Raw genomic sequence first — 26,170 nt, 5'->3', positions numbered from 1 at the left:
CCTCAAGGAGTCTTTCTGGTGATCCCTTTTATTCATATTGTACTAGCACCTTCCCCCTAGCAGCTACTACATATCTTTGTTAGCAAATATTCTTTTTTCATTTTTTTAATTTTTATTGTGCTTTAATGAGTCGGAATCGACTCGACGGCACTGGTTCTGGGTTAAGGGAAAGTTTACAAATCAAGTCAGCCTCTCATATAAAAATTTATATACACCTTGCTATATACTCCTAGTTGCTCTCCCCCTAACGAGACAGTATACTCCTTCTCTCTACCCTCTAGTTCCGTGTCCATTTAGTCAGCTTCCGTCCGCCCCTGCCTTCTCATCTCCCCTCCAGACAAGAGCTGCCTACATAGTCTCATGTGTCTACTTGATCCAAGAAGCTCAGTCCTCACCAGTATCATTTTCTATCCTGTAGTCCAGTCCAATCCCTGTATGAAGAGTTGGCTTTGGGAATGGTTCCTGTCATGGGCTAATGGAAGGTCTGTGGACCATGACTACTGGGGTCCTTCTAGTCTCAATCAGACCATTAAGTCTGGTCTTTTTACAAGAATTTGAGGTCTGCATCCCACTGCTGTCCTGCTCCCTCAGGAGTTCTTTGTTGTGTTCCCTGTCAGGGCAGTTATCGGTTGTAGCTAGGCACCATCTAGTTCTTCTGGTCTCAGGTGGATGTAGTCTCTAGTTTATGTGGCGCTACCTTGTGTCTTTGGTGTTCTTCATTCTCCTTTGCTCTAGGTGGGTTGAAACCAGTTGATGCATCTTAGATGGCCACTTGCTTGCGTTTAAGACTCCAGACACGTTTAAGACCCCAAACGCCACTCTCCAAAGTGGTATGCAGAGTGTTTTCTTAATAGAGTTTATTATACCCATTAACCTAGATGTCCCATGAAACCATGGTCCCCAAATCCCCGCCCCCGCTACGCTGGCCTTCGAAGCGTTTGGTTTATTCAAGAAACTTCTTTGCTTTTGGTTTAGTCCAGTTGTGCTGACCTCTCCTGTATTGTGTGTTGTCTTTCCCTTCACCTAAAATAGTTCTTGTCTACTATCTAATTAGTGAATACCGCTCTCCCTCCCTACCTCCCCACTCTTCGTAACCATCAAAGAATATTTTCTTCTGTGGTTAAGCTGTTTCTTGAGTTCTTATAATAGTGGTCTCATACAATATTTGTCCTTTTGCAGCTGACTAATTACACTCAGCATAATGCCTTCCAGATTCCTCCATGTTATGAAATGTTTCACGGATTCATCATTGTTCTTCATCAATGCATAGTATTCCAGTGTGTGAATATACCATAATTTATTTATCCATTCATCCATTGATGGGCACCTTGGTTGCTTCCATCTTTTTGCTATTGTGAACAATGCTGCAGTGAACATGGGTGTGCATATATCTATTCATGTGATACCTCTTATTTCTCTAGGATTTATTCTAAGGAGTGGGATTGCTGGATCGTATGTTAGTTCTATTTCTAGCTTTTTAAGGAAGCGCTATATCAATTTCCAAAGTGGTTGTACCATTTTACATTCCCACCAGCAGTGTATAAGTGTTCCAGTCTCTCCACAACCTGTCCAACATTTATTATTTTGTGTTCTTTGGATTAATGCCAGCCTTGTTGGCGTGAAATGGAATCTCATTGTAGTTTTGATTTGCATTTCTCTAATGACTAGTTGATCGTGAGCATTTCCTCATCTGTCAGCTACCTGAATGTCTTCTTTAGTGAAGTGTCTGTTCATATTCTTTGCCCATTTTTTAATTGGATAATTCGTTTTTTTGTTGTTGAGTTTTTGCAGTGTCATGTAGATTTTAGAGATCAGATGCTGATCGGAAATGTCATCGCTAAAAACTTTTTCCCAGTCTGTAGGTAGTCTTTTTGCTCTTTTGGTGAAGTCTTTGGATGAGCATAGGTGTTTGATTTTTAGGAGTTTTTTTTTTTTTTTTTTTACCAGTTATCTAGTTTCTCTTCTGCATTGTTAGTAATGTTTTATATACTGTTTATGCCATGTGTTAGGGCTCCTAGCGTCATCCCTATTTTTTCTTCCATGATCTTTATCATTTTAGATTTTATATGTAGGTCTTTGATCCATTTGAGTTTGTTTTTGTGCGTGGTGTGAGGTATGAGTCTTCTTTCATTTTTTTTGCAGATGGATATCCAGTTATGGAAGCACCGTTTGTTAAAGAGACTGTCTTTTCCCCATTTAACTGATTTTGGGCCTTTGTCAAATATCAGCTGCTCATATGTGGGTGGATTTATGTCTGGATTCTCAATTTTGTTCCATTGGTCTATGTATCTGTTGTTGTACCAGTCCTAGGCTGTTTTGACTACTGTGGTGGTATAATAGGTTCTAAAATCAGGTAGAGTGAGGCCTCTCACTTTGTTCTTCTTTTTCAGTAATGCTTTACTTATCCGGGGCTGCTTTCCCTTCCATATGAAGTTGGTGATTTGTTTCTCCATCTCATTAAAAAAAGTTGTTGGAATTTGGATCGGAATTGCATTGTATCTGTAGATGGCTTTTGGTAGAATAGACATTTTTACAATGTGTTAAGGCTTCCTATGCATGAGTAAGGTATGTTTTTCCAGTTATGTAGGTCTCTTTTGGTTTCTTGCAGAAATGTATTGTTGTTTTCTCTGTATAGGTCTTTTACATTTCTGGTTAGATTTGGGGAAACCCTGGTGGCATAGTGGTTAAGTGCTACAGCTGCTAACCAAAGGGTCAGCAGTTCAAATCTGCCATGCACTCCTTGGAAGTTCCATGGGGCAGTTCTACTCTGTCCTGTAGGGTCGCTATGATTTGGAATCGACTCAACGGCACTGGGCACTGGGGTGGGTAAGATTTACTCCTAAGTATTTTATCTTCTTGGGGGCTACTGTAAATAGTATTGATTTGGTGATTTCCTCTTTGATGTTCTTTTTGTCAGTGTAGAAGAATCCAACGGACTTTTGTATGTTTATCTTGTATCCCGATACTCTGCTGAACTCTTCTATTAGTTTCAGTAGTTTTCTGGAGGATTCCTTAGGGTTTTCTGTGTATAAGATCATGTCATCTGCAAATAGAGATACTTTTACTTTTTTCTTACCAATCTGGATGCCATTTATTTCTTTATCTAGCCTAACTGCTCTGGCTAGAACCTCCAGCACAATGTTGAATAAGAGTGGTGATAAAGCGCATCCTTGTCTGGTTCCTGTTTTCAAGGGGAATGCTTTCAGACTCTCCATTTAGGATGATGTTGGCTGTTGGCTTTGTAAAAATGCTCTTTATTATGTTGAGGAATTTTCCTTCTATTCCTATTTTGCTGAGAGTTTTTATCATGAATGGGTGTTGACGTTTATCAGATGCCTTTTCTGTATCAATTGATAAGATCATGTGGTTCTTTTATTCTGTTTATATGCTGGATTACATTAATTGTTTTTCCACTGTTGAACCATGCCTGCATACCTGGTATGAATCCCATTTGGTCATGGTGAATTATTTTTTTGAAAAGTTGTTGAATTCTATTGGCTAGAATTTTGTTGAGGATTTTTGCACCTAAGTTCATGAGGGATATAGCTCTGTAATTTTCTTTTTTTGTGGTGTCTTTACCTGGTTTTTGTTAGCAAATATTCGATACCTCCTATTTCCTAATATAGCCCCATGCCCTTAGTGATGAATTTACCTTCTGCTGTACAGAAAAGATTAGGGTCATCTGCCGTAAGCTCCCTCAGCTTCTCCCCACCCCCTTCCCCCCACATCACAGTCTTTCTCTTTATGCCTCTTCCTTCTGCCTTTTCTTGAGCCTATAGAAAGGAGTTAGGTGAAATTCTCCTTCTGAGCCTAAAATAAGGCTTAAGACAGAGTAATGGCACATGAACTGTGAGACCTGGCTTCTGGCGCCAGCACTGTTGCTGCCAGCTGTGTGACATGGGCAGGTCGCTTGACCTCACTGGATCCCCATTTCCTCATCTATAAATGATAGTTTTAGACTCTGATTTCTGCAGCCTCTTTCAGCCTTTAAATTCTTTATTTTAAGAATGGTGCTGCTGGAAAAGCTGACACTGATCTGGAAACAGAGAGGAAGGACAGAGAGCAGTTTTATGCCCAACACCCATGTCTTGGTTATCTAGTGCTGCTGTAACAGAAATACCACAGTGGGTGGTTTTAACAAACAAATTAATTTTTTCACAGTTTAGGAGGCTAGAAGTCCGAATTTAGGGCGCCAGCTCTAGGGGAAGACTTTCTTTGTTGGTCCTTGGTTCCTTGGCAGTTTTCATGTGGTATGGCATCTCTCATCCCCCATTTCTGCTTCTTTTAATCTGCTCCTTTTATATTTCAAAAGAGATTGACTCAAGACACACCCTACACTAATCCTACCTCATTAACATAACACGGAAAATCCATTCCCAAATGGGATCATTATAACACCAAACCCATTATAAAACCAAACCCATTGCAGGCGAGTCACTTCCAACTCATAGCAACCCTATAGGACAGAGTAGAACTGCCCCATAGGATTTCCAAGGCTGTAATCTTTACAGAAGCAGACTGCCACATCTTTCTACCATGGAGCAACAGGTGGGTTTGAATTGCTGACCTTTCAGTTAGCAGCTGAGTTCTTAACCACTGGACCACCAGGGCTCCTTCTGAAAAATGAGTAGGAACCCGGAAATGAGTGTTCCAAGGGCTTGCAAGTGTTGGGCCCCGAGATGCAAATGAGCTTGATGCATTTAAGGAACAGAAAGAGGGCTGGAAGGTAAATTAGCAAGAGGAGTGTTACAGCCAGCTAAGGAGGGGCCAGATAAGTGAATCCTTGTGAGCCTTGGCAAAGAAAAGTTTAGACTTTTTTTGAAGTGCAATGAGAAACCATTGGAGGATTTTAAGCAGGGGATGAGCTTTATCTGATTTATGTTCTGTGGTGCATAGCAGACAAAGTTCCAAAGTTCACTGCATTTACAAGTCTTCATTAAAGAAGAAATAGGACCTAATCTAAACAACTACTCCCTTGCATTTGTCATGGGCTCCAGCCTTCTGGGTGACACGCTTCCTTTTACTTGAGCTTTCCCTAATGTCTGGGACTAGTTGTGAATTGTATGTGTGCTAAGTGTGTGTGTGTGTGTGTGTATGTGTGTGTAGTGCCTTTAGAGAACTTCAAAATAATTCTATAAATACATAGAGAAATCATCATATTGCCCATGTTTCCTTTTTAGACCCAACTATAGTTAGACTTACCCAAAGATTCACTCAAGCATTTACTTGGTAGTTTATCAAGTGTTCTTTTTTCCTGAGGGTTGGCAGAGGGATGAGTGGGATGATAGCTACAGGCCTCCGCATCTGTCTGGCCCCATGCCTGTGTGCATTTATTCACAAACATGTATTGAGTCTCTTGGACTCCAGGCCCTGCATTAGGCAAGGGGATTGAAATCCCTGCCTCCAAGTGGTTCCCAGCAAAGTAGAAAGCTCTTGGTCACTCACTAATCCTTGGAAGCGCTACTTCTAGGATCTCTGCCTGTGCCCACGTTCAGCACAAATGGTTAAGTGTTCGACTACTTGCCAAAAGGTTGGCGGTTCAAACCCACCCATAGGCACCTTGGAAGACAGGCCTGGAGATCCGCTTATGAAAGGTCATAGCCTTGAAAACCCTACTCTGCACATATGAGGTCACCATGAGTTGGAATTGACTTGGGAACTAAAAACAACAACAACCTGGCATCTTGGAACTCTGCCCGTACAGTTAGACTTGTATCTCAAAGGATTTAGAGTTTGAAAGAACCTTAGACATCATCAATGCCGGTACTGGTATTTTAGGTGGGACTGTCTTAAGTGCTGCAGGGAATTTCACAGTCCTGGCCCCATCTACTAAATCCTATGTGCCCTGCCCCCATTACCACCCCTTGCCCCAACTAAAAATAACTCCATACATTTCAATAGACATGTGAATTGAGAACCCTGGTGGCATAGTGTTTAAGAGCTACCGCTGCTAACCAAGAGGTTGGCAGTTTGAATCTACCAGCCGCTCATTGGAAACTCTATGGGGCAGTTCTACTCTACCCTGTAGGGTCTCTATGAGTCGGAATCAACTGGACGGCAGTAGGGATCCAGCGCAGTCCAATCATTTTATGGGTTAGGGAATGTTAAGCATCGTGTGGCCTTTTTATGCCTCTTTCATTTAAGCCCAGCAGAATCAGAAAGCAGCATTCACATTTTACAATGAAGTTATAAAAAAAAAAAAAAAAAAAGTTGCTGTGGAGTCGATTCCAACTCATAATAACCCTATAGGACAGAGTAGAACTGCCTCATAGGGTTCCCAAGGAGTGGCTGGTGAATTCGAACTGCTGATGTTTTGGTTAGCAGCCGAGGTCTTAACTATCGTGCCACCAGGGCTCCTACAGTGAAGTTAGTATCTGCAATATTTCTCTGTTTTTCATTCTTTTCAACTGGCACTGTTTTCTCAGGGTTACATAGCAAGTGTTGCAAATTTAAGTCAGAACCTTTCAGATAGTTCAGAAAACAATTACGAGTGTTTTCTGGTTGTTCTATATATAACTCAGGGTTTTAGTAAAGTATTTTCTACAATTGTGAGGGTGATGCAGGACCAGGCAACATTTCCTTCTGTTGTGCATGGGGTCGCTATAAGTTGGAACCAACTCTATGGCACCTAACAACAGCATTTGCTACATACATTCTATTAACCATCCACCTCTTAGAGTCCCTTAGTAATAATGAGAATAACTTTCCTCCATCTGCCCTCATTTCTCTGTACTTTTGTCAGGCGTCTTCTTAGAATTATTGTTGTCCCGTAAAGTACAAAGAACAGAAAACAAACGTTGGGGCATAGAAACCTCTGTATCACTAAAGGTATTTCAGAGCTTAGAAAAGGATGGAATACTCCCAAACTCATTCTATAAAGCCAGCATAACTGATACCAAAACCAGATAAAGACATCAGGAAAAAAGAAAATTACAGACCAATATCCTTCATGAACATAGACACAAAAATGTTCAACAAAATTCTAGCCAATAGAATTCAACAACATATCAAAAAAATAATTCACCATGACCAAGGGGGATTCATACCAGGTATGCAGGGATGGTTCCATGTTAGAAACACAATCAATGTAGTCCATCACATAAATAAAAGACAACAACCAGATGATCCTATCAATTGTTGCAGAAAAAGCATTTGATAAAATCCAACACCCATTCATGATAAAAACTCTCAGCAAAGTAGGAAAAGAAGGGAAATTCCTCAACATAATAAAAGACATTTATTCAAAGCCAACAGCCAGCCTCATCCTAAATGGAGAGAGCCTGAAATCATTCCCCTTGAGAACAGGAACCAGACAAAGATGCTCCTTATCACCACTCTGATTCAACATTGTGCTGGAAGTCCTAGTCAGAGCAGTTAGGCAAGAAAAAGAAATAAAGGGCATCCAAATTTCTAAGAAAGAACTAAAAGTGTCCCTATTTGCAGATGATATGATCCTATACACAGAAAGCCCCAAAGAATCCACAAGAAAACTACTGGAACTAATAGAAGAGTTCAGCAGAGTATCGGGATACAAGATAAACATACAAAAATCAGTTGGATTCCTCTACATCAATAAAGAGAACTTCAAAGAGGGAATCACCAAATCAGTACCATTTACAATGGCGCCCAAGAAGATAAAATACTGAGGAATAAATCTAACAAGAAAAGTAAAGACCTGTACAAAGAAAACTACAACACACTATTGCAGGAAACCAAAACATACCTTGCTCATGGATAGGAAGACTCAACATTGTGAAAATGTCAGTTCTACCCAAAGCAATCTACAGATACAATGCAATCCTGATCCAAATTCTGCTGACATTTTTTAATGAGATGGAGAAACAAATCACCAGCTTCATTTGGAAAGGGAAGAGGCCCCAGGTAAGTAAAGCATTACTGAAGGAGAACAAAGTGGAAGGCCTCACACTACCTGATTTTAGAGCCTATTATACCACCATGGTAGTCGAAACAGCCTGGTACTAGGATAACAACAGATACATAGACCAGTGGAACAGATTTGAGAATCCAGAAGTAAATTCATCCACCTATGAGAGCTGATATTTGACAAAGGCCCAAAGTCCATTAAATGGGGAAAAGACAGTCTGTTTTACAAATGGTGCTGGCATAACTGGATATCCATCTGCAAAAAAAATACAACACCCATACCTCACACTGTGCACAAAAATTAATTCCAAATGGATCAAAGATCTAAATGTAAAATCTAAAACGATAAAGATCATGGAAGAAAAAATAGGGACAACTCTAGGAGCCCTAATACATGGCATAAACAGAATACAAAACATTATTAACAATGCACAGGCACCAGAAAAGAAACCAGATAAGTGGGGGTTCCTAAAAATCAAATACTTATGCTCATCAGAAGACTTCACCAAAAGAGTAAAAAGACAACCTGCAGACTGGGAAAAAATATTTGACTATGACATATCCGATCAGGGTCCAATCTCTAAAATCTATAAGATACTGTAAAACCTCAACAACAAAAAGACAACTCAATTAAAAAATGGGCAGAGGATATGAACAGACACTTCATCAAAGAAGACATTCAGGCAGCTAACAGATACATGAGGAAATGTTCATGATCATTAGCCATTAGAGAAATGCAAATCAAAACTACAATGAGATACTTTCTCACTCCCAAAAAGGCTACCATTAATCCAAAAAAACACAAAATAATAAATGTTGGAGAGGTTGTGGAGAGACTGGAACACTTAGACACTGCTAGTGGGAATGTAAAATGGTACAACCACTTTGGAAATCGATTTAGTGCTTCCTTTAAAAGCTAGAAATAGAACTACCATATGATCCAGGAATCCCACTCCTTAGAATATATCCTAGAGAAATAAGAGTTGTCACACGAATAGATATATGCACACCTATGTTCATTGCAGCACTGTTCACAATAGCAAAAAGATGGAAACAACCAAGGTGCCCATCAACGGATGAATGGATAAATAAATTATGGTATAGTCACACACATGGAATATGATAAAGAAGTGATGAATTTACAAAACATGTTATAACATGGATGAATCTGGAAGGCATTATGCTGAGTGAAATTAGTCAGTTGCAAAAGGACAAATATTATATGAGACCACTATTATAAGAACTCAAGAAAAGGTTTAAACACAGAAGAAAACATTCTTTGATGATTACAAGGGTGGGGAGGGAGGGAGAAGGGTATTCACTAACTAGGTAACAACAACAACAACAAAAAACCAAACCCGTTCCTGTTGAGTCAGCTCTGACTCATAGTGACCATATAGGACAGAGTAGAACTGCCCCATAGGGCTTCCAGGGAGCACCTGGTGAATTTGAACTGCCAACCTTGTGGTTAGCAGCCGTAGCTCTTAACCACTATGCCCCCAGAGTTTAATTATCTTAGGTGAAGGGAAGGACAAAATACAATTCAGGGGAAGTTAGCACAACTGGACTAAACCAAAAGCTAGTAAGTTTTCCAGAATGCAGCCAAACACTTCAAGGGACAGAGTAGCAGGTGGGGGTCTGGGGACCATGGTTTCAGGGAACATCTAGGTTAGTTGGCATAACAAAGTTTATTAAGAAAATGTTTTGCATCCCACTTTGGTGAGTGGCACCTGGGGTCTTAAAAGCTAGCCAGCAGGAGGCAGAGCCAAGATGGCAGAGTAGTCAGATGCTTTCGGTGATCCCTCTTAAAACAAAGACCTGAAAAAACAAGTGAAACGATTATATATATGACAAGCTAGGAGCCCTGAACATCAAAGGCAAAGTTAGAAAAAAGTCTGAGCGGCAGGGGGAGGGAGAGACTGTTCAGAAGTAGTGAGGAGTTGCCAGACCTGACTCAGCGGGAACCCTCAGGCACGATCCCCTGGAGCCAACAAGGCGGGGCTGGCAGTAGCATTCCAGACACCGTTTCCTCAGGGACAGACAGCGAGCGGCATGGCCTACTCACACCTCTGGAATCAGAGAACGGCGCTCTCAGCAAAAGCTAAGTACCTATGTTTATTTTACTGCACCCCCAGCCCCCAAGCTGGCTTCAGTGGCTGTTGATTTCCCTGGGCCTGAGATAGGTTCTGCTGCATGCTCTGAGCCATTTTCCTGGCCTTGGAGAAGGAATAAATTCACAACTGGGGGAAAAGATAATCTACCAGCTCCACCAAGCTGGGGAGCTCGGGACAGAGGTGACTCCTGTCTAGGCACAAACGGGCCACGGACTTTGAATACCTTTCACCCTTGCATGGACCTGTGTGGGCCCATTTCGGGAGAATAGGCCCTTGTTGGCAGACTGCAGCTGTTTCAGCTGTGTGGCGGAGAGGTAGGTTTTTGATATTTGACACTGCTTTGCCTGTTAAACAGGGTTCTCACTTACCTACATCAGGAGCCTAAGGACTGGTGGTTCCACCCACGTCACCTAGCCACCCGTTACAGGGATCCAAGGATAAGTGGTACCTCCCAGTCCTTCCACCCAAAAGGATTGGGTGCCCATGGCCCAGCTGCAGAATCCACCCACCTGTGTGCTGCAGGACACAGGGATGCACTTTACTCACAGACACTCGGGGGAGAGTTGTCAACCCCCTGCCTTGTTCAGAATATGACCCCCTGCTGCAACCGGTACCTGTGCCTACACCGATCACCTCTGCCCCCTCTAAGACTGTAGGACAGAGCCTGTACCACACAGTTGATGACCAACTACCTGGACACCTGAGCTGAATCCGTACAAGAAAAGTGAATGGACTCCTGGGCTTACATACCTGATAACAGCTCTAACCGTCTGGTGACAGGGTGTTAGAGCTTCAAAGGCGAAAATAATCAAGCAGCCTATTTAGGCATATCAAAACAAAACAAAGTAAGAAGCTAGGATACAGTAAGCAAACATAAAATAAATCCAGTAATTTATAGATGGTTCGGAGACAACAGTCTATCAAATCACATAAAGAAGCAGACCATGATCGCTTCAATAAGCTCTCAGAACAAAGAATCAAGGAATCTTCCATATGAAAGTGTATTCCTGGAATTACCAGAAGTAGAATACAAAAGACTAATTTACGGAACTCTTCAAGACATCAGGAACGAGATCAGGCAAAATGCAGAACAAGCCAAGGAACACACAGATAAAACAGTTGAAGAAATTAAAAAGGTTATTCAAGAACATCATGAAAAATTTAATAGGCTGCAAGAATCCATAGAGAGACAGCAATCAGAAATTCAGAAGATTTTAACAATGAAATTACAGAATTAGACAACTCAAAAGCTAGCCAGCGGCCAGCTGAGATACATCAATTGCTCCCAACCCACCTGGAGCAAAGGAGAATGAAGAACACCAAAGACACAAGGAAAATATTAGCCCAAGAGACAAAAAGGGCCACATAAACCGAGGCCAGAAGAGCTAGATGGTGCCTGGCTAAAAGCAACGACCACCTTGACAGGGAATACAACAGAGAGTCCCGGACAGAGGAGAAAAGTGAGGTGCAGAACTCAAATTCTAGTGAAAAGACCCGGCTTAATGGTCTGACTGAGACTGGAGGAGCCCCAAAAGACATGGCCACCAGACTCTCTGTTAACCTAGAACTAAAACCATTCCTGAAGCCAACTCTTCAAACATGGACTGGACTATAAGACATAAAATGATACCCATGAAGAGTGTGCTCAATTCAAGTAGATACAAGAGACTAAAAGGGCAGCTCCTGTCCGGAAGTGAGATGAGAAGGCAGAAAGGAACAGGAGCTGGTTGAATAGACACAGGAAATCTGGAGTGGAAAGGGGGAGTGTGCTGACATATTAAAGGGTAGCAACTACGGTCACATAACAATGTGTGTATAAATTTTTGTACGAGAAACTAACTTGAGCTATAAGCTTTCACTTAAAGCACAATTTAAAAAACGAAAAAGAAAAAAAAAAAAAACCTCTGGATCTGCAGCTGACGTGCACTGCATATCATTGATTCTGACTTAGGCACCAAAGTCACATTTCAAAACTCATTTGCCTTCTTCATACACCTAACTGCTCTCACTTCACTTCCATTTGTGACTTTCTCCCCACACACTTGAATGCTCTGTAGAGGAGGAGGAATCACTTACCTAATTATTAGTGTAGTGGAGTGCTTTTATTTCTTGAGTGACTCTTTTCCTTAATTACTGACGGGAGTAGCCAATATTGAGAGTGATGCTTTCAAATAGAATTTTCCTGAAGGAATCTCAAGTTCTGTGCACAACTATTTGTTTTTGTGTCTAGAATAAAGCTGGGCTGTTAGCTGGAGAGAGGTGCTGACCTCCTCATGTCACTGTACCAAACAGACATGTTACACCTTGTGAGAAGGAGAAACATATTTAATTTTTTTTTTAATTTAGGTTTTTTTTTTTTCCCCTTATTTGCTTCTTAAGTAAAACCAATCTAGTTTCTTTTTTCAACAGCAAAGGAGGAAGGAACAAGCAACAAATTAATCAGACAGGAAGTGAATAGCCACAGAAGGACATCTGCCTCTGACTCAGTATGTCACATTTAACCAGAGGCCAGAGCTTGTCCAAAATGGCTGGCTAACGACCCCAAGTTTGCGTTAGAAGATGATACCTTTCTCAGGGATGGTTTTCTGTCTTGGCTCATGTCTCACTTGCTCTCTGTCTGCCTGTGTTCCCGATCACGCATGTCCTGCAGTATCCTTTCACGGTAAGAAAAATTATATTCAAACTAAATGTATTTCTTTTACCGGCTAGAGGGCAGAGTTAAATGGCTTTTAATGGGCCACAGTATGTCAAGATGAAGTTGTTTAATTTTTCAGGAGAAAGCCACACAATCTATTCCTGTTGCACAAAATGCTAGTTCACCACTATGGTGATTATGGGTGACTGGTAACTTGTGTTTTGAGCCAAAACATAAGCAGAATTTCCAGTAGAATTTTTCCTGATCATTGGACAAGTTTGGGTTCACAGGAATTTTTTTTACATTTGAAATGAACAGTTATGTCAGTAAAATATCCTTTCCATGTATGGTACCGTTGTCCACACAATTGCCTTCGTTCAAAGGCAATTTTGTGGTTTGGCCTGCAACAGTAATTGCTTAAAGGGGGGGCACTGGAAGCTTCAAACGAAAGCCCCATGATGCTAAGCTGTTGCCGTTCAATTGCTACAGACATGTTACTTAAGTTCAAGTCCCAAACTAACGCATTTCTAAGCAGGGGCTTTTGGGAAGAAGACAACTGGCATAACTGGTGTGTATAGTAGAAAATGGAGAAGCGGTGAATTGAAGAGGCTACAGAATGACCTGATTAAGAAAAGTAGGAGAGCTTGGTAGAGAGAAGGGTAGGTGGAAAGGCAGGGGAAAGAATAAGACAGGATGATGAGAAAGATGGGAAGCTTGGGAAAGGTTTTAAGGTGAAGTAGCATGGAAGCTGTACCTTTACTATTCATTTGGATCGTGAGTCTTAGGATATTATGTGTTAACTTCATAAAGGTATGTTGCTTTTGAACTGGAACATCATCTAGTCAAAAGTCATCATTTTGTAGGTCCATCGTTGTTGTTGTTGTTAGGTGCCATCCAGTCGATTCCAATTCATAGCAACTCTTGTACAACAGAACAAAATTCTGCCTGGTCCTGTGCCGTTCTTATGATTGTTGTTTTGCTTGAGCCCCTTGTTGCAGCCACTGTGTTAATAGAGGTTAAATAATTTATCTGCAGTCACAGTCAGGCTTTCTAGTGCTCTTTGGAATGTTCATTCATGGGTTAATTATCCACAGCTCTTCAACTACTCGAATACCTAAACTCTAAAGCATACTGGATGAAGTGCAATATTTAGAGAACTCTCTATGGGGAAAATTATTCCTGGGGCTAGCAGCAGTTTCGCCCTGATCACGATGGAATCTAATTCTAGATCTGGCCTGTGCAAAAATGTAAGAGGAAGTGAGCTACCTAATTCCTGGACCTTTCAAGTTTTATGCCCTTTTGAAGTCTGCTTAATATTTCATGAACACGTCATTTACTTTAGATGTTTCTGGCTATTTAAATTGTGTTAAGTTTCTGCTTTAAGATTTGACTCATTTTTGTTTTTCCCCAAATTATCATACATTTACTTCTTGTTGGTAAGAGCATTTTCCCCTGGACTGCTACAAATACCTCTGTCTGTACTTTGCAACCCTCAGTTCTGAAAATTAAATCTGAAGGAAAAAAAAAAAAGTAGAATAAAGGATGGCTTAATTAAAGAATGGCTTTATGCTTTTCTGATAAATTTAAAACATACTTCATACACATCTCCCTTCAGCATTCATTTGGAATATAGAGGTTTGCGTGTGTGCGCACATGTGAGGTAAAGTCTAAATCAGCTTGTGGTTTCTCTTTCTTATGGTTAAGTAAGGGAAGGAAGGTAACATTTATTGCGCACTTAAAATAGTGTGTCATGCTCTTTATGAAGCATTTTGCTTATTTTATTACATATAATGACTAATACTTATTAAGCATTTGCCTCAGTTAGCCGTTGAACAACCCTAATAAATAGGTACTATTATCCCTATTTTATTTCAGAAACTGGGACTTAGAGAGGCTAAGTAATTTCCCCAAGGCCACCTAATGAATACGTGTGCAAAAGTCTTGTGTAATATCAAGAGCTTTTTTTTTAAGTGCAATTTTGAGACGTGATAAATTGTATGATTTCTTGGGGTCCTTTCTAGTCCTGGGAATCTGGGATTACACAAATGCTTTGCCTTAAATGCCACAGCAGTAGTAAAATCTTTAAAGTGAATAATCTCAAGTAAGTCATTTTCCAACTTTCTTGTCCTTTTGTCTTTTGACCTTTTCAGAAGTAAATTTGGCGAACTTCTGCTCGTATTGCAAGGCCACGGTTACAATGATAAAACGAATAAAATACACCAAGTGTGCTGATGTATGTGCCCTGTTTGTGTGTGTGTCTGTGAGCGAGTGTGAGGGAATTGGCGGAACATCTTAATCCTTTGGTAAAACTAAATGTGGTGCTGCAGATTGGGGAAAAGTTCGGCTTTGAGATTTGACCCCTATAATGGGAGCACTAGAAGAGATGGTAGGTGGTGGGAAGACAACTGGTATTTCTTAGTTATGTGAATACAGGAGGAAGCATTTCCCAAAAATATTCCCACAGTTAAATATGACAGGTATGGGAGTCATTTAGTTAACCTTCAAGTTCTCGCTTTTCAAAGGATCTTGGATTTCAATGAAACCTACAACTTTTGAATTAATTTTTTAAGTAAATGATACGACAGCAGATTAAAAAAATAATTTTACTTCATAGCAATCTTTAGTTCTCCAACAGTTATTCTTACAGGAAAATTGTGGGTTTGTATCCAAGCTTCTAGCTAACCTTAATGACATTGTAGATGCTTCAAAACACCTCATTTGAAAAATGCCTTTCCTAACCACCTCTCCAAAAAATAAACCAACTGTTTATCTAAAATAGCCAGAGACTCTCAAAGTACAGCAGAGACATGAACCTTTTGATTGAGTGGACACCTGAGCAGAATTCCATTGAGATATTATTGTTTTTACTGATGATGAACCAGGAGAAAAGATTGTTTTGAGAAATGAGGGATTTCCGTGTACAGCAAGCATGTGTTCCACACTTGGCTCAAATTGCAGAATAACAGTGGTAGATAACTAATGAGGTGAGGCTGTTTCTTTGCTTATAAAGTAAAGCTTGCTCCTCCTCTCTGCCTTTTGTGTCCTCTTAGGTTGAGTGGACTTTTTTTTTCTTTTTCCTCTTATATTGGTTGCCTCATTGCCTGCAGCCCGCTGAGTGAGGAGGCCTTCAGCCCGAGAGAGGAAGAGGTGACGATAATAGAAACAAACCTTTTTGCAAAGGCATTAAAAGTTTGTGAAATGGCCAAACAACATGCTTTTTTTTGTGGAGGTGGGAGAGGCAGGTGGAGGAGGCGGGTTGTTGCCTGGCAGTGGCGACTCCTGTCGTGAAGCAGAAGTGACAGGCAACTGCAGCTGTGAAAAGGTTGTGTTAAAGAAACAGGATGGCTGTGGTTTACTGTGTGCATCAATTTTCCTGTTGAGCATTTTTACAGGAAGTTGAAGAACAAAGCCAAATGCATCTTAATTAGTTCTAATGATTTTCAGATCTTGAATACATCCAACTAAATTTACATCATGGAGGAGCCTCCAAAGAATGGAATCAAGAGTAACTATGAGGAGGAATTCCAAATCTACAGGGATTTTTAAAATTTCAGGGTTTTAGCAGAAATTTGAGTTCGCTAAGTGATTTTATTTTTACAGCGTAACTTGGAGTGGATTCATTGCCTTTGTAATGAATGCCCTTGCAATCATTTTCTGTGTTTGTAATAACTCAATATGAATTCAAGAATCATTTCTCATTAGAACACTGTTGAGTTATATGAATTATAAATTTCCTTCAGTTAATATTTATTCATCAAATAATTGTGTGTTTATGTATATATATATATAGTGTGTGTGTGTTTGTGTGTATGTGTTTATAAGCTGAAAGGATATACATCAAAATGTTAACAATAGGTATCTCTGGGTATTATTAACCCCCAACCGTTTTCACCTAAAGTTTAATTATTGTCAAATGCTTTCGTTCAGTAATTACTAAATACAATGTTAGTATTTTATTTTCATCTTTGTGCATTTTTGTATTCACACAAGATAGTATTTAAGGGTGACTTTTGGCAAGATTTACAGACCAAAATGCTTTATATTTTCAAATATTCCAAACTAGTGATAAAACATAACTGAACAATCCCTTCTTATCTAATAGAATTTGGCCAGTTCGGGTGCCCCCACCCCTCAGGGTTGGAGACTGGCCTTCTGAGGATTATCAGCTGTGTCATTGGGGGAATGTTGGATATCTCTCTCACCCTCCCCCCATGTCCCTCTGTAGTGTGAGCTTCACACAGTAAGATCTAGAATTAATTTGAAGTCGACTATGAGAAACTAAACCAAAAAAAAAACCCACTGCCTTCGGGTCGATTCCAACTCATAGTGACCCCATAGGATAGAGTAGAACTGCCCCATAGAGTTTCCAAGGAGTGCCTGGTGGATTCAAACTGCCGATCTTTTGGTGAGCAGTTGTAGCTCTTAACCACTATGCTACTAGGTTTTCCATGAGAAACTAAGGAACAGTTTATTTAAATAACAAGTCAGTTTCCTTGGTCCTAAGGAGACTGATTATTTTATATTCATAGATAGTTCTGCTTTCCTAGACAGGCACATTGAAGAAGAAACCATGAGTTTCCTCAGCAGGTCTGGACGACTATGGGCTGTGGTTGAGCCTCTGGTTAGCCATGCCATTGGGGAGGATATTCTGCCTGCAGGGGTGAGGAGTGGTCTGAGCAGTTGAGACTTTCTCATGGGTGTCCCTTGTAATCCACATTACATATTCAGCAAGTGAGTCCAGGCTGGAAGATGATCTCAGTGGTCTGGGATCATTGTGTCTAATGTGAGTGTTGAACTGAGTGTTTACTATAGTACAATTATCGTAAAGCCAACTGTCTTAGTTTCCTAGGGCTACCATAACAAATTACTACAAACTAGATGGCTTAAAACAACAGAAATTTATTCCCTCCTCCCTCCCCCAGTTCTGGAGGCTGGAAGTCCAAAATCAAAGTGTTGGCAGTGCCATTCTTTCCCTGGAGGCTTTCTCTCCTATGTTCTGGTGGTCTCAGGTATTCCTTAGCTTGTGGCAGCATCACTCCAATTCTGCCTCCCTCTTCTAATTGCCGGCTTCCTTGCGTCTGTCTCTTCTCTTCTTATTAGGACACCAGTCTATTGGATTAGGACCCACCCTAATGACCTCATCTTAACCGGAGTACAGCTGCAAAACCTTATTTCCAAATAAGGTAAATTCACAGGTACTGGGGGTTAGGACTTCATCATGTCTTTTTAGGGGACACAGTTCAACCCACAGCACCAACTAAGCCAACCATGTCAATCACAGAACTAAAACAATTCCAGATTTCCAAATATTGATGTATATTTTCTGTGTGTGTTTGTATAGATGGGTGAGTGGGTGTCTGTGTATATAGGCAATCGAGAACAATCAACTATTGAATATTTAGGTCATTTATGCAAAATATTCTGCTCTATTTTCTCTACCTATATAGTGCAGATTCCTTTATAAAGGCTTATTGGTAGGTCCTCTCCTTCCCATAAACCATTTTCACCTAAAATTTGATGATTTTTAAATGATTCATTCAGTTAAGACTTTTCCAACAGCTCGCATACCCCAGGATTCAGGCTGGTTTTTTATTTCTTAATGTATGGCAATTCAGAGATGGCTTGAGTGAGAAATCAATTGATGAGTATTCTATTTAAAAGCCATTGTCTTGTAATGTTCACAGTGCGTAACAGGCAGACATGAATTTTTAAAACTGTGTAAAATCAAAATTGTTTTCAATCTCTATGGCTTTCTCTCAACACAGAATTAAAAGGAATCTTTTAGAAAAGTCTGACTTTTCTTTCAATGATGAAAGTTATTTAAACATAGAAATTATTCTTAAAAGATGTTATTCTTAAATGAAATTAATTTTCAAAAGTGCATATTCTTACAGATCAGTCCCTGGGGTGCAGATTGGGTGGAAGGGCAAGGACCGGCAATGGGGATTCAGTCCTGGCCTCTAGTCCAGTGAGCCTCTAACTTTAGGGATCTCAACTAGTAAGGGAACCAGGACTCGGTGCTCTCAAAAAGCACACAGCTGATTCTGATGCACGGATGCACAGATGGCTCTTTGGAAACCTTGCCTTCATCCTTTACCTTGTCCTAGGGCCCCCTCCTAAGGAGCCCTGGTGGTGCAATAATTAAGCACTCAGCTGCTAACCAAAAGATCAGTGGTTTGAACCTACTCAGTGACTCTTCGGGAGAAAAACCTGGTGATCTGCTCTGGTAAAGATTACAGCCCAGGAAACCCTATGGGGCAGTTCTGCTCTGTCACATGAGTTGCTGTGAGTTGGAATCGACAGCACCTAACAACAGGGCCCCTCCTGGCCCCAGAACAGAGCTGTCTTTCCTAATGTGCCCCCAGATCCCGAGGGCAGAACCAAATGCAGGAGACCAAGTCATCAGCCTACTCATTCCCACCCAGTGCAGCTCTGTCCTCATGCAGAGCCAGGGCCCCTCTGCCCAGTCCCCTAGCCACCACCTCCTCTACCATGTGCTCCAGCAGTATCGAACCAGTAGGACCCTGGCCTGACCCTCAAAAGATAGATCCTAAGCCCCCTCTATTGATTGCTTCCTCTGTGCTGAGATCTTGGTGTGCACCATTTCACTTAATCCTCCCAGAAACTCCCATTTAACAGCTGGGAAAGGTGGGTTTCAAAGATTAAATTATTTTCTTAAGTTATTAGGTGGCAGAGCAAGGATTCAAAACCAAATTTGCCTGACCCAGGCTCATCTCCTCCCAGGGGTTCTGAACTTTTTCATTCCATAGACCACACTGGTGTCTGGTGAAGCCTCTGGACTCCTTCTCCGACTGTTTTTAAATGCATAAAATAAAGTACAAAGGATTACAGAGGAAACTAACTATATGAAATATGTACTTCTTAATTAATGGTTTAAACAAGATCTAAACATTACCATAATTTCAAAGGAGATTTGCAACAATATGATTTGAAGACACCTATTGGTGAAAAACTCTTAGGTACTGTGGTTTGTGGTCTACATTCATAATTGAAGGAAATACCAAATTTCAGTTAGAGCTTAGTGGAAATAAGTATGTACTTTTTCCACCAACGTCATGGACCCCTGAATTCTGTCTACAGACCCTTGCAGTTACCAGGGTACAGGTTAGTAAAGCCTGATAATTAGGACCTGTGTTCTGATGCCAGGGCCCTTCAGCAAGTCCCGGTTCTGATTCTCATGTGGGCTGTTAACTCCATGACAGGACAGACGCCTTACTCTTCGGAGGCCTTGGGGTTCTGCTTCACTGGGGGAATTGGGCACTGCCAGGAAAGCAAACCCCAATGCTTAATGCTGGGGCAGGGTGGGGAACAGTTGCTAAGGAACTGATTCCAACTCATGGCAACCTGTGTGTGTCAGAGTAGAATTGTGATTTTCTTTTTTTGGAGGAAGTAGACTGCTAGGCCTATCTTTTGAGGTTCCTCTGGGTGAATTTGATCCACCAGCCTTTCAGTTAACGGTCAAACACTTAACCTTTTGCACCACTCGTGGACTCCTAATGCTAACAAGCCCTTCTGAAATAGGATCAGTTTTTTGCCCAAACCTCAGGATGCACTAAGGGCGATGCTGGGAGACCATGTGTTCCTATGGGAAGCACGTTGCTTGTTTGTGTGATTCCTGGTTCTTTAACTCCAGATATTTATTGTGTTTTGCTCAGTGCTGGGAGTCCTTGAGTGGCACAAACAGTTAAGCACTCAACTACTGGGTTGGTAGTTCAAACCCACCCAGAGGCACCTCAGAAGACAGGCCTGGTGATCTGCTTCCGAAAGAAAGACAACAGCCTTGAAAACCCTATGGAGCTGTTCTACTCTGCACACATGGGGTGGCCATGAGTCAGAACCCACCCAATGGCAACTAACAACACTTGGTGCTGGGTATTAGGGAGTCCATGGCGAAGAAGCGTATCCCTTCCCTGATGAAGTTCACAGTATAGTGGAAAGACAGCCAAGAAGCAGGCCTGGTGGATAGCCTGGCAAGGAGGGACATGAGACTGGTCTTCTTTTGGTCAATGTGACGAGTGGCAGGGATGGTCTGACAAACATCCCTCGCAGCCTTAGCCTGGAGAAGTCCAGACCATACCCAGCAGCTGTTCAGCTAGGAAGGAGCAGAGAGTACATCATAGCCTTTCAGCATTGAAGTGGGAGTTTATCTGGAGGGGGGTAGAAGATGGGGCAGGGTGAGTGGCACCAAGCCTTTGCAGAAGTGGAGAGAAAAGAGAACTTAGGTGTGCATCACCCAGGGAAAGTGAGATTACTCACCGCTGATCTTCTCCCCGTTATTTAAGGAGGCAGGAGGGGAAGAGCCACTCTTCCTGCAAGACTCTGTAGCTTTTCACACCTTCTTGCTCCTTGAACTGTGGTTTTGCCTGCCCATTTCTGAAATGTTGCCCGGGTGCTGACCCCAACCACAACTGTTCGTTTCTCCCACACCAGCCATCTGGACCACGCATTTAGTACAACCCCATCTGGAGTTGTGACCCAGCAGTTTATTTGTAAGTCAGTTTGTGCAGACAGTACCATGACAGCAACAACTGAAAACTGTAAAATAATCAGGTTAAAGAGGACTTTCAGAGTGGCAGTCCCCTGAAGGGATCCACATTTCCACCATTTGGCTCCTAAGCTGTATAGGACAGAAGTTCAAGTTGATCTCTCCTGTTAGCTGACTGGAATCTACTCCTTCCTAGGATAACAGGATGACAGAAGGTTACTTGGTGAACATGGAATCAGACAAAATAGAATCCTGAGGGACATTTCATCCACCAAGCACATGGATGAACTGTTCTGTGGAGTTCATCTCTGGGACCCACTGAGCAGAACAGGCTACCACCCTTCCCTGGAAAGCTGCCTTCTTCAGCTGTTAATACCCAAGTTTGGCTCCAGCATCCTTCACAGTTAGTCAGGCCTGAATTGAGTTTTGGATCCCTGTCCTTCCTCCTCGTCCTATTCCCAAGACCCCTGAACATGCCTTCTGCAGCTGGAGAACCTCCTTTATAAGGGGCCTCTTAACACAGGCCCCCTACCCTGCTTACAGTACCCACTGGGACCCACGGGTTATCAGTCGGTATCATGCAGAAAAGATCAACTTAAGGAACACATTTTAAAGGATTCTCCTCTGACACAATCCCTTTCTGAAAACAGATTTTGACCTCATTTACAGGTGAGCTGTAACGCTTGTTAATTCTTTACTTGCCTCAGAAATGCTTATCAGGTCATTCAAAGGGAGTGGGGTAGTGAGGCAGTGCAATCCAGTGGGAAGAGCAGGGATCCAAAGGACCTGATTTGAATGAATTCCTGTGGATCTTTTTAGTGACTTAATTTCTCTGGGTCTCAGTGTCCGCATCTGTAAAATGAGAGTAATGATGCTAGTTTGCAACACTGTGAGAGTTAGAGACAGTGCAAGTAAAATACCCTGGATCCAGTTGGTTGTCTAGAAGTGAGAGCTGTTGCTGCTGCTGTGGACTTTTCTGAAATTTCCTTTTCTCAACAGCTCACTTGGAACAGAAGAGTTTTCTAACCTGTCTTAATTCCTGCTTTCCAGCAGCTGTGACACATCCAGCCATATCATTTTAGCTTTTCCCCTCCCTTTTTGTTTACAGGAAGCAAGCCATCTAGCACTATTGTAATAGAAAATGCTTGTTTCAAGGTATGAGTTGTCCACATTAACTTTTAATGCTTGAACTAAATTAATATTTTAATTTCTCAGGAATTATTTTCAGCAGTTAAGAAACTATTGAGAATAAAAGGAAATTAATTGCTGTTTAAAATTTGGGACATGTGTTCCATGGAAACAGTGTTTTTGGGCTGTAAGAACTTTGAGGGCAGGTCAAGAAAAAAGATTGATCCTTGTATTCTACAGTAAAGAGCCCTGGTGACGCAATGGTTAAGTGCATGGCTGCTAACCTAAAGGCTGGCAGTTCGAACACACCATCCACTCCACAGGAGACCTGGCAATCTGCTCCTGTAAAGATTTCAGCCTAGGAAACCCTATGGAGCAGTTCTACTCTGTCCTGTAGTGTCACTATAAGTCAGAATCAAGTCGAGAGCACACGACATTCCTACGGTGCATACTCCATCAAGAACCTCATCGCAAGAAGCGGGCTGTGGGCTGCAGGAAGGCTCATAAGAAAATGGAGAAAAAACCCGAGGGGCTGGGAATGAGCTTGGATTAGGAGAGCAAGAAAGGGTTTTTTAATGGATTTGATAAAATGAGCCACTTGAAGTAAATTTGTTTTCCTCATACTTTGCTAGGGTACATTTCTAACTGTTTATGTTTTGACCTGCTTTGGCATGGTGGAACTGAGCGGCATGAGGCACTAGATTTCAGTCCCAACCAATCTCTTCAGGCACTTTGGCTCAAAATCCCCTCCTGCCAGGATTCTTCCAGAACAGTAAGCCTCTTACAAGTAATGTAAAGCTAACTCTACCCGTTTTAAGTGTTGGCCTGTGTGAAAAACTAAAAATAGAACTACCATGTGATCCAGCAATTCCACTCCTAGGTATATACCCAAGAGACTTGAAAGCAGACACTGAAATAGAGACTTGTACACCAGTGTTCATTGCCACACTGTTCACAATTGCCAAAAGGTGGAAATAACCTAAATACCCATCCACAGATAAAGGGATAAACAAAGTGTGGTGCATACATACAATGGAATACTACTCAGCCAGTAGGAGAAATGAAGCCCTGATACATGCTAAAATATGGATGGAGCTTAAAGACATTATGCTGAGTAAAAATCCAGTCACAAAAGGACAAGTATTGTATGACCTGACTTATATAAAAAAACAAGAAAAGGTGTATGTGTAGAGACCAAAATTTATTAGTGGTTACCAGGGGGCAGGAGGGAGGGGAAAAAGTGGGGGTTATTGCATAGGGAATACTGAGTTTTAGTTTACAGCGATCGAAAAATTGCATCAATTAAGGAAAGTTGCACAGCCAAGTATTTTAAGTGCTGTCAGTAAGTTGTACACTGGTAAAAAGTTGAATTGACAAAAGTTGTGTGATAGACATATGTAAAACAATGATTTTAAAAAAAAAAGTAACTTCTGAGGCTGCTTATATACAACCAAATACCTCATGGAATTTGGTTCCTTGGTTTAGAGGTTTTTAGGGTCATGATTTCATGGGACATGCCAGTTAATTGGCCTAATAACATGTTTAGTGCTTCTGTTCTGCCTCCTAGTTCATTGTGTAGTCTCTGGGGGGTCTTAAAAGCTTGTAAGTGGCCATCCAAGGCACAACAATTGGTCTCTATTCATCTAGAACAACAGAGAAAGGAGAGGAGTCAGGAACAGAGGAGGAAATGGAATATGTGCCTAATTGCCACTATGAACAACCGACTCTTTTGCCATGAGACCAGAAGAACTGGATGGTGCCTGGCTACCATTATTGAACTTTTTTTTTTACCATTTCAACATTTTTTTATTGTGGTAAAAATATATATAACAAAACATTTGCCAACTCAACAATTTTTAAGTATACCATTCAGTACCATTGATTAAGTTCATCAGGATGTGCAGCCATCACCAGTGTCCTTTTCCAACTTATTCCACCCCCAGTAACAGAAACTCAGTGCTCCCTAATAACGACATTATTATCGTTATTATTACTCCCCCCCCCACACCTCTGGTAAACACTAATAAACTTTGGTCTCTATACATTTGCATATTTCATATAAGTGGGATCACAGAATATTTGTCCTTTCAAGACTGACTTACTTCACTCAGAATAATGTTTTCAAGATCCATCCATGTTGTGGCATGTATAAGGACTTCATTTCTCTTTAGGGTACAGTAATATTCCATTGATAAATTCCCTGGGTGATACACGTGTTTAAGTAGTTGGTTACTAGCTGAAAGATTGGTGGTTGAACCTATCCAGAGGTGCCTCAGGGGACAGGCCTTGTGAAAACTCTATGGAGCAGTTCTGCTCTGCACACGTGGGATCACCATGAGTCGAAATCAACTCAAAGGTAATGAACAACAGCAACAACAATATTGCATTGTATGTGTGTATATACCACATTTTGTTTATCCATTCATCCGTTGATGGACATTTAGGTTGTTTCCACCTTTTGGCTATTGTGAATAGTGCTGCAGTGAATATTGGTGTACAGGTCTGTGTTTGCATTGCTGCTTTTAATTATTTAGCAGTATACCTACTCTAGGAAACTCTGGTGGCATAGTGGTTAAGTGCTACGGCTGCTAATGAAAAAGGTCAGCAGTTCAAATCCACTAGGCGCTCCTTGGAAACTCTATGGGGCAGTTCTAATCTGTCCTATAGGGTCGCTATGAGTCGGAATCGGCTTGATGGCAATGGGTTATACCTACTCTTGGAATTGCTGGATCATGTGGTAATTCTATATTTAACTTTTTGAGAAACTGCCTAACTGTTTTCCACTGTGGCTGTACCATTTTACAGTCCCACCAGCAGTGAATAAGGGTTCCAATTTCTCCATATCCTCATCAACACCTGTTGTTATCTGCTTTTTTGTTTTGTTTTTTAAATCATAGCCATCTTAGTGGGAGTGAAGTGGTATCTCATTTTGGTTTTGATTTACATTTCCAATGTCAGTGACTAATGACGTGGGACATCTTTGCATGTGCTTACTGGCTGTTTGTCTTTCTTCTTTGGTGAAATGTCTGTTCAAGTCCTTTGCCCATTTTTTAAATTGGGTTGCTGGTCTTTTTTTGTTGGTTTTTTGGGGGGGTTCTTTATTCATTCTGGATACTAAGTCCTTGTCAGATACATGGTTCCCAAAATTTTTCTCCCAGTCTCTAGGTTGTCTCTTCACGTTGCAAATGAAGTTCTTTGATGAACAGAGGTTTTTAATTTTGATGTAGTATTATTTATCTATTTTTGTCTTTTGTTGTTTATGCTTTCAGTGTCATATCTAAGAATCCACGGTTAAAAACTAGGTCCCAAAGCATTACCCCAAAGTTTTTTTCTAAGAATTTTATGGTTTTAGTTTTTACATTTAGGTCCTTGATCCATTTCGAGTTAATTTACATATATCTTGTGAGATGTGGGTCCAGGTTCATTCTTTTGCATCTGGAAATCCAGTCGTCCCAGCACTACTTACCAAAGAGACTGTTCTTTCCCCCTTTGAATGGACTTAACACCATTATCAAAAACCAGTTGAGCATAGGTACATATACAGGTTTATCCCTGCACTCTTAATTCTATACCATTGGTCTATATGTCTGTCATACCAGTACAAGACTGTTTTGATTACTGTAGTTTTATAGTGTGCTTTAAGATTTGGAAATGTGAGCCCTCCTACTTTGTTCTTTTTCAAGATTGCTTTGGCTGTAGTGGCCCTTGCAGTTCCATATAAATTTGAGGATTTCTGATTCTCCAAAGAAGGCTGTTAGAGTTTTGATGGGGATTGCACAGAATATTTAGATTGCATTCGGTAATACTGATAACTTAACAATATTAAGTCTTCCAATCCACATACATGGACTGTCCTTCCATTTATTTATCTTTTTAAATTTCTTCCGATAATGTTTTATACTG

The 26,170-nt window shown here is 41.1% G+C and overlaps 1 protein-coding gene across 9 annotated transcripts in view; it reads left to right on the top strand.

Moving 5' to 3' along the window:
* Positions 1-26,170, top strand: part of WIPF1 (WAS/WASL interacting protein family member 1) — a 142,857-nt gene that overhangs the window by 85,894 nt on the left and 30,793 nt on the right. Inside the window, exons 1-2 of one of the 9 annotated variants that reach the window (XM_049887490.1) lie at positions 9,214-12,660; positions 17,734-17,816. The exons of 6 other annotated variants lie outside the window; for them this stretch is intronic. The gene's annotated coding sequence lies outside the window, so the exon portion shown is untranslated. Of the gene's footprint in view, positions 1-9,213; positions 12,661-17,733; positions 17,817-26,170 lie in introns of those variants that run through there. 2 more of the 9 variants (XM_049887485.1, XM_049887481.1) reach the window with 2 other exon arrangements.

Source organism: Elephas maximus, chromosome 6 (genome assembly GCF_024166365.1).
Source record: "Elephas maximus indicus isolate mEleMax1 chromosome 6, mEleMax1 primary haplotype, whole genome shotgun sequence".
Classification (NCBI taxonomy): domain Eukaryota; kingdom Metazoa; phylum Chordata; class Mammalia; order Proboscidea; family Elephantidae; genus Elephas; species Elephas maximus.
Note: the sequence above shows the minus strand (reverse complement) of the source record. Positions and strands in the feature narration are given on the sequence as shown.